General features: G+C 46.4%; 1 long non-coding RNA gene across 1 annotated transcript; it reads right to left on the minus strand.

Moving 5' to 3' along the window:
* Nucleotides 1–335: 335 nt before the first annotated feature.
* Nucleotides 336–13,507, minus strand: LOC146058898 (uncharacterized). Its single transcript, XR_014470029.1, has 3 exons — nt 13,420–13,507; nt 3,943–3,976; nt 336–376 (listed from the first exon to the last, which is right to left on the minus strand). It is a non-coding gene; the product is annotated as an uncharacterized LOC146058898 (long non-coding RNA).
* Nucleotides 13,508–13,812: the final 305 nt, after the last annotated feature.

A 13,812-nucleotide genomic window follows, 5' to 3' on the forward strand; every position in this document is an offset into this window, starting at 1 on the left:
CATCGCTACTTTTACAGAGATGGCGGCACCAGGTATTCTCATGTAGGCTCATAGATGGAGGTACAATGCATTGTGGGCTATTCAGAGCTGCCTTTCCATATGAAGACGATAGGCCTAGAGGTCCACCTTCATCACCATTAAACCCATTATAATGAATGGGCCCATTAAAAAAAGACTTAAGGTGGCGACACACGATGGCCGGTACACATTGCATCTAGTGCAAACCGCATGTGATGTGCTACAGCTGCGTCGTGAATTAGATGTGATGCATTACCTGTCCGATAATACACATTTATACTAAAAGGAAAATAATACTCACAGGGAATTTCTTCATCCTTAGAGAGGGCATTTTCAGTGTCTCTCTTTCTCTTTTTCCCTGTTATTGCAGAATGGACATTGCATATTATAAGTTACCTTTGTTGTATGTTATACTTGGTATAGCTTTAGGATTATATAACAGCATAGCAATCACATTAGGACATTTAGGAATTTTTGGATGAACGTGTCATTACAGATTTATAAGCTGCTGCTATTGGTTCCATATTGTAGGCTAAGCCATGAACCAGTGATGACTTCTCCATGGATGAGGGCAGATTGTCCATCTCCTTCCAGAGTCTGGCACTTGTTCTATATCTGGCAAACATTCCTGTTAGGGGGGGGGGGGGGGGGCAGTATCCTGACTGTAGGGACTGGTATAAGAAATGTCCCATGTTACAGAGCTCTCTCACTCCTCCCCTACCAGCAGCATGTAGCCTGCTGTGCTATCTGCTGGAAGAGTAGCATTGCATTACACAGCAGCATCACACTACTCCTACTTTATGCAGGAGGCCTCCATAGAGTGTTCGAGCTGTCTTTAGTGGACAGGGTTAGAGGTACTTTGACTCAGCAGCAGAGGTTATAGCTACTGTGAAGGACACCGCTGCCCTGCACCCCCTGCACCTATGGTAGTTACGCCCTTGCCTCTACCAGTCATGCAACTGGTAGGAACTTGAATGGTGATAATGGCCTTGGATTATAGGTGATAAAGGAAGAATGGTGGGGGCATATGTGACAAGGGGAGAGATGGGGGGGGGGGGGATGTCACAGATTCTCACACCGTTCTCACCTAGGGGCAGATTTATTAAGCTCGGTGAAGTGATAAATTGTCTGGATTTTATCACCGGCCAATCAGCTCCTAACTTTGAAGTTACAGGCTTGGTTTGAAAAATGACAGGTAGGAGCTGATTGGCTAGTGATAAAAAACAGACACTTTGGGGGAAATTTACCAATATGAAAAACCTAGTTTTTCGTATTGGTTGTTTCCCTACGACTGCATACGACTGTTTAAGTCGTATGCAAAGTCGTGTTCCGGAGGGGGATTTACAAAGCAGTCAGATACGACTGCTTTGTAACCCTCCGATGGTGTAATGATTCGTATTAGCGGCCGTATATACGGCCGCTAATACGAATTATTTCTAGCAGTCTGCACGGATCAAGTCAGATCCGTGCAGGCTGCAAGGTGTAAAAAAAATAGAAAAATAAATAAATAAAAAAAAAAAACGGCGTGGGGTCCCCCCCACAGCCATAACCAGCACCAGGCTGAAGGAGCCGGGGCCGGTAATTAAAAATCAGGGAGCCCGACAAATAGGGGTTCCCCGATTTTTAACAACCAGCCCCAGGCTCCAGGTCCGGGGCTGGTTCCCAAAATACGGGGGACAAAATGAGTAGGGGTCCCCCGTATTTTAAGAACCAGCCCCAGGCACAACCAGCCGGCAGGGTAATGTCACAGCCGGGGGACACTTATAATATAAGGTCCCGCGGCCAAAACATTCTCCCTACCGACCAGTCAGCCTGGCCAGGGGCCCTGGGGGAGTGGGGACCCCCCCAATAAAGGGGTCCCCCCCCTCCAGGACTTACCTGACCAGGCTGAAGCCTGGTGCTGTCCTCGATGCCCCTGGGCGGTGGGCATCGAGCTGATAAATGTTGTAAAAAATAGATAAACCATTGTTTTTTACTGTGGCACTACAAGTGCCAGCAAGCCTCCCCAGCAAGCTGGGACTTGGAGAACCACAAGTCCCAGCCTGCTGGGCATTAAAGGGCCCGCTGGCACTTGTAGTTCTACAGTTAAAAAAATAGTGCACAAAACACACTGACACACTTTTAAAATAAAACTTTATTACACACAAAGCCCACACACACTAATACTTACCTATCTTCTCTCCGTAGGTAGCCCTGATGTCCTGTGTCGGCGTCTTCTGGTCCTGTGTCGTCTTCTTCCTCCATGTCGACGTCGCTGTCGGCGATGGTGTCCCCGTCCGGATCCGAAGAAATCCATTTGGGAAGCTGTGGAAGGAAACCATACTCACCTGTCCCAGCGCGACGTAGTCCAGGTAAGGGTCTTTGCAAAAAAATAAACCGAAAACCCCGAAACCAAACCGGACACGACGGAGACGCACGGTGTGTTTGTTTACATCGTGCGGCTCCGCCTCCCGAATGCCGCTATTGGCCGCTAGGCCGCAAGGCGGCCAATAGCGGCATTCGGGAGGCGGAGCCGCACGATGTAAACAAACACACCGTGCGTCTCCGTCGTGTCCGGTTTGGTTTCGGGGTTTTCGGTTTATTTTTTTGCAAAGACCCTTACCTGGACTACGTCGCGCTGGGACAGGTGAGTATGGTTTCCTTCCACAGCTTCCCAAATGGATTTCTTCGGATCCGGACGGGGACACCATCGCCGACAGCGACGTCGACATGGAGGAAGAAGACGACACAGGACCAGAAGACGCCGACACAGGACATCAGGGCTACCTACGGAGAGAAGATAGGTAAGTATTAGTGTGTGTGGGCTTTGTGTGTAATAAAGTTTTATTTTAAAAGTGTGTCAGTGTGTTTTGTGCACTATTTTTTTAACTGTAGAACTACAAGTGCCAGCGGGCCCTTTAATGCCCAGCAGGCTGGGACTTGTGGTTCTCCAAGTCCCAGCTTGCTGGGGAGGCTTGCTGGCACTTGTAGTGCCACAGTAAAAAACAATGGTTTATCTATTTTTTACAACATTTATCAGCTCGATGCCCACCGCCCAGGGGCATCGAGGACAGCACCAGGCTTCAGCCTGGTCAGGTAAGTCCTGGAGGGGGGGGACCCCTTTATTGGGGGGGTCCCCACTCCCCCAGGGCCCCTGGCCAGGCTGACTGGTCGGTAGGGAGAATGTTTTGGCCGCGGGACCTTATATTATAAGTGTCCCCCGGCTGTGACATTACCCTGCCGGCTGGTTGTGCCTGGGGCTGGTTCTTAAAATACGGGGGACCCCTACTCATTTTGTCCCCCGTATTTTGGGAACCAGCCCCGGACCTGGAGCCTGGGGCTGGTTGTTAAAAATCGGGGAACCCCTATTTGTCGGGCTCCCTGATTTTTAATTACCGGCCCCGGCTCCTTCAGCCTGGTGCTGGTTATGGCTGTGGGGGGGACCCCACGCCGTTTTTTTTTTAAATTTATTTATTTTTCTATTTTTTTTACACTGAAGCCTGCACGGATCTGACTGATCCGTGCAGGCTAAAACGCAAATAGAACAGGAAAATGGTGTTCTATTTTCCTGTCGTATTTGCGTGGGTGTTTCACACCACTAAGCAGCCGTATTGTCAGTACGGCTGCTTAGTAAATCAGAAACCACCATTCTTTTGAATGGTGATTTCTGTCGTATTCTATCGATGGTGTAGACATTCGTATTTGTAACTACAAATACGAATGTTCCATCTTTAGGACTACGAATTGTTGTATTTTTGGGATTGTAAATCCCGAAAATACAAATTCGTAAAAAAAAGGTGTATTTCTCCCTACGAATACACCTTTTTTCTACGAATCCATTTTGGTAAATGTCCCCCTTTATCACTTCAACCCTGACCTAGATAGTACAGTTATGGATTGACATGTTATAATAAAACTACATATTGTTATAAACAGCATACTTACCAATACAGGGGGAAGGGACACTGCCGTCATCCACCTTAAAATAAAAAAGATGGTCTTTATACAATATCAATTTTTTTGCATCATTAAGACAGAACATTATAAAAGATAACACAATTAGGGGCAGATGTATTAAGCATTAACAAGAGATAAATGCAAGGGTGATAAAGAGAGATAAACAACCAGCCAATCAGCTCCTTACTGCCATGTTACAGGCTGTGTTTGAAAAAAGTCAGTAAGGAGCTGATTGGCTGGACATTTATCTCTCCTTATCACCCTTGCATTTATCTCTTGTTAAGGCTTAATACATCTGCCTCTTATTCTGTAATAGACTAAATTGTTGTGCATATAGTAAGAAATGAGACATAAGAAGTGAGGATGCACCAAGTACTACTGCTTGCCTACTCCCTCACCTGCCAATGCAGTAGAATGGCAGAGGGAGGAATTACCAGTAATCCTGCCATTTTGGCAGATTCCCCCCCCCCCCCCCCCCCCCCCCAGCCTCATTCCTAATATTTCTACATTTCCAGCCCTCCCACTCCATATGTGTATCCAGCCAACTCTTAATGTCTTTAGAACAAGCCAGTCCCCTTCTATCACTCAACAACCCTACAGTGTCTCTCCAGATCCCACTTTCCATCTTCTGTTTCAACAGTCGCCCAAACTCTCTCCAGACACCCCTCTCTTCTTCAGCAGCCAGTATCTTATTTGTAAAGCTCTGCATCTCATAACTGCCATTTACACTGAAGACTTATGTCCCATCCATGAGAAAATAATTTACTACTAGAAAAACACATTTCTCTATTACCATCTGTGTAATTCCTCAGGTACACATACAGTATGTATACAGTGATATGATCTAACATTAACACCAGTGACAGAAATGACCAACCTAAAAGGTAGATATTGCTACATTTATACAGCTTCATAATCAGGATAGAATATTACACGTCTATACTCACATCCATGTCCTCAACATCCATGGTACTTGGCTTTTCAAAAAAAAAGTCCAAAAATCTGTAAATTTGTTGATTATAAATCAGCAACTCGCAAAACACTGTTGTCTTTCGACCGCCAAACTCTACTCTGAGATAACAAGCTCAGTTTCAGTGATTGTGATGTCACGGAATTCAGAGCACAGCAGCCAATCAGCTCCTGAGGACTTTAGTGGTACTAAGATGCATAGTTCATAAGGCCTAGTATACATAAGGCACAGAATGTAATACCTATAGTATATAACATATCCAACATTTATCAATCCAATAAAGCTCTCCATCACCTGTCCTTACGGTTATCATTTAGGCCTAACGTATAAATGTCCCATTATTTGCTGCTTTAAAATTGTATTAATTCCGCTGTCCCAATATTTGTTTCATATTGTACAAGACAATATTGCTGTTATCATTATAGTTATTATTGTCTTTGATTTATATAATGTTTCACAGATCATCTGCGCCATTTCCCTGCATTGGTTATAAGCCAAAGGGATCCTTATGTGTACACGCATCTTTATATAAGGTTTCTTGTAGCCACCTATATGGAACCACTTTAATACACAATACATGAGCAAGCCCTGCCGCATATCAGTGTGTTTTCATGAACTGCTTTTGGGCTCATATACATTCCGATGTAAGTAGTAGCGGCTCCAGAGGAGGGGCTACAGGGCAGTCCAATGGTCAAACAGGGGAGCTACACCCACTGCCAGTGAGTCAGTTTGGGATGACAGTTGGTAGCAGTGGGTGTGGTTCCCCTATATGACCTTTGGACTATGCTGCAGCCCCAGCTCTGGAGCTGCCAGTGAAAGTCAGTCATTTATATGACATCTCTCAAAAGAAGGAGTACATGGCTACACATATAGGTGTCACTGTCAAAGTCTCCCTGAAGCACTTTGTCAGAAGTAAGCACGTATGATGTCACCATGTGGGGAGTGGCCCTAACTGTACTCATGCTGCAATAGGCACAGTTTTTGATAAATTTTTGATATTCTTAATTCTTCAACTAATGCACTTTGTGTTTCATGCTGTCTGTCTCTGCAATAAATGGTTCTATGGATTTTATTGGTAGATTCTGATGGGTTGCTATGGGCAACACCCCATCTTAAATAGAACTCCCAGTGTATTTTTATGCATGCAACTGCACCATTATGTTAATGTTACAGCCAATGGAATTCCTACAGAGATGCTCAGTGGGTGCAGCCCTAGGCCCTTATTCTGGTCCATTTGCATAGACCAGAATCTTCGCAAGAGCATCGATGGTGATCATTTTTGCACATGTCCATACCCCGGGTGGGTTCATCCATGGCAAACAGGATGTTCACCCGGTGCAGGTCGGAGAGGGCGTAGGGTGGCAGGCCGGCTATATGCATATGGGAATGCCCAGCATTTCATGGGCGTTCCCATGAGAATGCTGGGCGTTCTTATGCTAATGGTCGATGACATGGGTGTGGGAAGCGGGGGGTGGGCAGCTCATATCTTCCTTCAGAGTGCACATGAGTGCCATCCAGAGTGCACGAGTGCCATCCACATAATTCGATGGTTGGCGACCATCGAATGTTGCGAGTTTCCCCCGCCCGCAGGCTGCGAATGGATATTTATGTAAAACATCCATTCGCAGCAAATGTGTGTGTGAACACCTGCTGCAAATGAGGGGTGGCCAGGCTACCATTCAAAAGTCTGGGTTTGCGCATTAGAACATTGACACATTGAACCAGCCCTGTGTCAGTGCAGAATGTAAGTCTGATCATGGCTAGAGAAATCTGTGCAACTACAGAAATATAAACACACTCATTATTACCTCCCAGGCACACCCATATGTGACTAGCCATCCCACTATTACCTCCGAGGCACACCCACATGTGACTAGCCATCCCACTATTACCTCCGAGGCACACCCACATGTGACTAGCCATCCCACTATTACCTCCAAGGCACAACCACATGTGACTAGCCATCCCACTATTACCTCCGAGGAACACCCACATGTGACTAGCCATCCCACTATTACCTCCAAGGCACACCCACATGTGACTAGTCATCCACCTATTACCGCCCAGGCACACCCACATGTGACTAGCCATCCCACTATTACCTCCGAGGCACACCCACATGTGACTAGCCATCCACCTGTTACTGCCCAGGCACACCCACATGTGGCTAGCCATCCCTCTATTACAGCCCAGGCACACCCACATGTGGCTAGCCATCCCTCTATTACAGCCCAGGCACCCCCTCATGTGGCTAGCCTTCCATTTAATTACCTCCCAGGCACACTAAAATGTGGCTAGCCATCCCCTATTATCTCACAGACACACCCTAGCCACTCTGCTATTACCGCCTAGAAATGTTCACTGCACTATATATAATGTTTGTTATGATTACTTCTTACCTATAGTATTTTCTGTACTGTATTTCCCAATAATCTCTATATATGGATATTCTTAAGAGGAAAGTAACTATATTGTATACCCCATAGTGTAGTTCGTAAATGCCACGTATGCACTAACATTTCATTTTATAGAAACAGTTTATTGGAGAAATGTACAGTTCTGCAGCAGAATCTGAAATGATATTTTCAAAGTTGACCAAGGTTTACTTGTTCTCATTATGCCGTGTACAGTCAGAGGTAAAGAAAGGAAGCTGGCGATCTGTAATGACATATGGGATCCCACCATCTTCATTTAGTTGTTTTCATCATTATGCCATTTCAGATGCAAGCCAGAGCCAAATTACCATGTACAGGGGCTATGTGCCCCCCCCCCCCAGATCTACATCTTAATCAACATTTGTTTTTAATTGTTACATACAGTAAATTGCCCTGTAGTGGAAGTTTCTTCTTCACTAAGAAATTCCTTACTGACAGTGTCTCCGATCCCCATTATAGATAGAGGGGGCAGAGACCAGTACAGTAGGAGCTGCGCATAGTGGACTAGGGACAAGCAGGATACTGAGGGGGGCAGCACAAACTCCTCTGACCCCGGTTGCTGTGTGTTGACACTAGCCTTAGCTATGCCAGCTCAGTGGTAAATGAAACCCACCCTCAGGGCCTGCAATCTGCTTTAAGGCAGATTTAAACCTATTAAAAGGTCAAACTGCCAGAGGCGGCAAATGGGCACCCGTAGCAAAAGATCAGATTCTGATCTCAGGTCATTAAAACAGACCAAAAAAACCACATTTCCAAATATACAGTATGTACACAGTAAAATGACTGCTGTATTTGGGTATTAATTAATTTCTATGACTATGGCCACCTACAGGGAGATTCTGCAAGCCTCATTTATCATCCTGGCCTCTCTTCAGGTAAACAATATGTCAGCCCCTGTGCAGTCAGGACCATGCTGAGGTGTATTCACTTCATAACCACATGACTAATACTTTTGATCGGTCATTGTCCAGGTATTTAGGTAGCGTGCGCAGTACTGCAGGTTTTCCCCCTCCCCGTAATCCTGTCCCATCCATCTGTCATATTCACTGCAGCGGTACTCACCTGCACATGACACGAGAGATGGTACAGACCATACACTACTATTCTATTTTATCCATAACCACTAAATCTAGATTTAATTTGTAGCATAGAAACATATTCTGTACACGTCCTGCACTGTCCTAATACATTTTGTTCAGGGCATCTCTTCAATTTCAGGCAATTTGTGACAAAATCTACTTACTACTTCAACGAACCTCCTCCATCCACATATTTAGCAATACAGGTATGTGTAATGGCCAGTAGCACTTCACTCTTGTAATAGACAACTATTAAAACATAAAAAGGTCAAACAATGCTAACAGCTCCAGGGGAAAACGCAGGATTTTCAGAAGGGGGTTTCCAGAGGGGCGGAGCAAAGCACGGAGATGGACACTTAGGTGACCCAGTATATGCTTTGATGTCCCGTGGGTGGTAGGGGGTATTATATCCACCGCTCAGCATGTAGGGCCTGGATCAGAAATTTCCACTAATTACCAGGGGTGGATTTAGGGATGAGGGCGCCCCTAGGCACACCAATAATGTTCGCACCCCCCCCCCCACCACCATCACCTGATTTATAAAAAAAGCCACTAACTGACATGTTCTTTTATTATGTATACATAATTACCACGTAGGACAGTTTACAGGGGCAGTATCTGCATGTCCCATCCATTTACACTCTATTTAAGATGGAATATAGTACAGTACAGTGGATATTTTGCAGTTATTGGTACATTTTGGGCTGACAGTTATTTCACAGGCATCCAAGTGCTGCCGCCAAAAACTTGTGCCGCCCCTAGGCACGTGCCTCAAGTGCCTAATGGGAAATTCGGCTCTGCTAATTACCCCTTTACTGCACAGATGGTGGGAGATGAGGTGGGAGAAGGGGGCATTGGGCTGAATGAAGGGGCCCTGATACATAACTTCCAGGATGGTAGAGGATGTTTAATATGCAGAGGAGGGGTGTATAGTGGAGTGGGCTTATTATTCATAATTTTCTGGTGGGAGGACAGATTGCTTGACTGCAGATATCTCCAGTTCCCGGAAATAGATATCTTCGATTTTAATGGAATTTAAAACTAGAGAATCCCACCTACCAAATGGCATTGAGTATTTAAAACTACATACCAGGTGTGTGGAGCTGGAGCAGTAACCAGCTGCTGGAAGGCTGATATCTCTGGTTCTGGGACAGTAGAGACAAGCTACTGATGTCTATCAAAGGGGGAGAGTCCCAGCTTTTGGAATATACCCTCAGAAAAACTCTGTCAGACAGAACCGGAAATATCTGACTGGGAAGAGCAATTAACAGGCTTGGATGGGGACCACTGCTTTGAAGTCAGATATCTCCGGTTCCCAAGGTCCGATTTTAAAATTTCTTGTACTCTTGGAAAGGAGGTCCCTTAGACTTCTGGGGGGGGGGGGGTTTCTGGGTACTCGGAACCCCCCCCCCTGAGTGCGCTACTGAGCTCAGTCAGCATTGTGAAGTTTTAGCAGCCAGGTCATAGGCGGCCATTGTTACAGTGTCACTACAGAGCCAATCACAGGACAGAGCATTCTGCTGGCTACTGTGCTCATACTACAGCTAACACGTGAGATAGGAAGAGGATCCACCTGTCATTTATTCATGGAAAGATCTGTGAGAAGAGTCTGCTCTATCTACAGGATTATTGTGCTGGGAAGGACCTTCGAACATGCTGGATATAGGCCCTTATTCTGGTTAATTCGCTCGGACACGTGCACGCTAGGGATGTGCACCGGCCACTTTTCGGGTTTTGGGTTCTGATTACCTTGAGGTTTTGGGTTCTAATGGGTTTTGGCAAAACACCTCCTAAGTGTTTTGTGTTTGGATTTTTTTGCTCCTACGCTATATTAACCTTAATAACATTTATTTCCACTCATTTCCAGTCTATTCTGAACACCTCACAATATTGTTTTTAGGGCAAAAGTTTGCACCAAGGTAGCTGGATAACTATGCTAAGCCACACAAGTGTACGGCACAAACATGTGGCTCATGTAAGAGTGGCACTGCAGCGGCAGACAGGATGGCAGTTTAAAAAACGAAGCCCCCCCAAAAAAACCTATCTGGGTAGATACGCCAGTATTAGGCAGTGAGCCCCAGACCAGATGGTAGATATGGCAGTACTAGGCACCAGACAGGTAGATAAGACAGTACTAGGCACAAGACAGGTAGATACATCAGCAATATTAGTATTGTGCACCAGCAGAATTTATAATAATTAATTTTATTATTAGGTACTGCTTGGCACTCAGTGGCACACGTCAGTGCACCAGCAGCATGGAATTATTGTTTACAGTCCCAAACAGCACAAGTATTATTTTTTAATTAAATTAGATATAGCAGCCTAGTATGTAGTTGTACTACTAGGTAGGTACACTTAGGCAGTAACACTGCCAGTGGCAACAGTGGACTGAGTAAATAATACTGGCAACCTCTATTCACAGTATTCAGTGCAGGCAGCACCAGTGGACTATATATAAATCAATTAATTAAGTATCAATAATATAGCAGCCTAGTAGGTAGAGAAAATAAACTACTAGGTAGGTAGGCAGGCAGTAGCACTGCCAGTGGTCACCACAAAAGGTAGTTACATTACATACCACCAGTAGCTTTATGCAGTGCACCAGCAGAATTTATAATAATTAATTTTATTATATTAGGTACTGCTTGGCAGTGGCACTCAGTGGCACACGTCAGTGCACCAGCAGCATGGAATTATTTTTTAATTAAATTAGATATAGCAGCCTAGTATGTACTAGGTAGGTACACTAGGTAGGCAGTAGCACTGCCAGCGGCAACAGTGGACTGAGTAACTAAATAATACTGGCAGATTCAGTGCAGGCAGCACCAGTGGACTATATATAATATAATTAATTATTCATATATATTACAGCACTGCACCAGAGGTAGGCCCCAGCACAGAGGAGACAGTAGTACTACAGCAGGGTTGCCGACTTTATTATTCTCCTCTCTGGGAGAAGCCCGGAGGGGAGAGTTTCAGCAGCCGCTCAGGGGGCGGGGCTTAAGAGTGACATCACTAAGCCCCACCCCCATGATGGTAAAACACCAAATTCACGGATCTCAGTGGAGGGGGCGGGGCTAAAATGACGCGATTGTGCCGTTTTAGCCCCGCCCCCTTCTCTGAGACCCGATGATTGCGGCATTTTAATGCCGCGATCTGGGGGACAGCGGGGGTCCCCCCTGAATCCAGGAGGGTTGCCCACCCTTCCGGGGGGCCGGGAGGGGGGCCCGATTTTCGGGAGACTCCCGGAAATTCCGGGAGGGTCGGCAACCCTGTACTACAGGTACACAGTTAGACTGTCCTCCTTGATAGGGAGAGCCCACCCTAAGCAGAGAGGAGAACAGAGTATACAGCAGCAGCGAATAAAATAATTACAGCACAGCACACCAGAGGTAGACCGCACAGAGAAGATAGTAGTACTACAAGTACACAGTTAGACTACACAGCAGCACTGAGAGACAGCCCCAGCGAATAAAAAATATTGCGTTCAAGGTCAAGCGCAAGCGCAAGCTCAAATTTAAGCAGTAGCACCAACACACCCTCTCCCAACCCACTACTAGACTGGAGTGAAGATGGTGGGCGCAGCAGCCACTATTTAAAGCCTCGCAAAATCCGGCGCCGGGGGATGACGTTCTGACCACGCGGACTGACCCGAGTCAGGCAGGAATCTCAGAGCGCTGCGTGGAACTGGGCTCGGAATGATGACGTTCGTGGAGGCTCGGATCTCTGGAATCCGAGTCTGCACATATCTTGTGCAGGCACCCTTGCGAATGCACCAAACCACCCATTTGCATGCCAAATTTGTTTGCAAGGCTTGCGATCAAATGTTTTACATGAACATTCATTGGCATGCCAGTGGGAACCTCCCCCATCTTTTGCTGGTCAATGACCAGCGAATAATGGAGAAGACGCATGCATATGTAAGGGTGGCCCAGACCACTCATACATATGAGCGAAGAAATGCAGAGAATATGGTGGGCAGCTGATATCCGGCTATGTCAGCTGCCCGCACCCTGCATGTGCGTCATGACTACATCAGCATATGTACGTCCAGAATTTTAATAAGAACACCCATGAAACGCTGGGCGTACACATATGCTAATAGCCAAGCACCCCACGTCCCTCTCCAGGGGCGACCAGACTTCTCGCCGAAGTCGCACGCACCTGGCGTATACACATAAACAGAAATGCTGCTGCGCATGAGCATATGCAAAACATCAGTCCCTGTGTGAATTTGTGTCCGAGCGAACGAACCAGAATAAGGCCCAAGCAATTCACTAGATTAAGGCAAGTTTATGTAAACTATAAAACAAGGAGAATTAGTCTCTGCGTAAGTAACACCGATGGCTGAGTAGTCTGGAGGTGACATAAATCACCGAAGGGGGATCATGCTGAAAATTAGTTAACAGTGTGTTTAGGGATTAGGCAGTGTGCTGCGTCTGGCAGCCAATGGGTGCAAGGGGAGGAGTTGGGAGGAGACAAGGGTCTGGTGATTAGGAAGTTCAGCCTCTCTGGAAGTTTTTCCCCACCCTCCCATCCCTATTTTTCTGTCTCTAGTTCCTTCCTTTAGGCGGCGGTAAAGAACGGTCAATTGTGTAGATGGAATGTGTGTAGATTAGTGGGTGCGCTCTCCAGGCATCGATTGTCACGAGCCATACTTCTGTGCACAGAAGATGGCTGCCACCACCGAGCCGGGTGGTTGGTGGGAGAGTTGATCACCAGCGGTGTGTGAATGCTATGGTGATACTACCCCACCCCCTTTTTCTTACTCTGACCGTTCTTTAGTGCCTCCACCAATATTATAGTCATAATCTGTTGTCAAAATAAATTTGACATTCATTATTTTGAAACGCCAGCACTTGTGTCCATGTCGTTATTTGTAGATAAGTTTGTAGTTTAAGTGTTAAGGGTTTTTAAGCATGAGAGTACCGATGGTGAATTTATGTTCCACGCTATGGACAAAAGGAACAAAAATTACCTATTTCTCTTTTGTTGGCTCCAGAATGCCTTGAATCCACTGTAGCTGGTAGATCTAGCAGGTGTTCTCTGTAGTAGGACAATCGCTGAAGCTGGTAGAGTATATATAACAGATGTTCCCTGTATGAGGACAATCACTGAAGCTGGTACAGTATATATAGCAGGTGTTCCTTGTAGTAGGCAGGGCCGGTGCAAGGCACCGGAGCGCCCCAGGTGAGTCGGGGTGGGGGCGCCCCGGTGCTGGGGGGGAGGCGGTGGTGGTGGTACCTGTGTAAAAAACTTGCGGCGCCGGCGTCCCTGCAGTGCTGGAGCGGGCAGGGGTGTCCGTGCCGCGGGGGAACCTGCGGCGCTGTCATTGTGTATAAAGCTGGCGGCGGCCGGCGGGGTCCCTGCA

Source organism: Crinia signifera, chromosome 2, assembly GCF_055691185.1.
Source record: "Crinia signifera chromosome 2, ASM5569118v1, whole genome shotgun sequence".
NCBI lineage: Eukaryota > Metazoa > Chordata > Amphibia > Anura > Myobatrachidae > Crinia > Crinia signifera.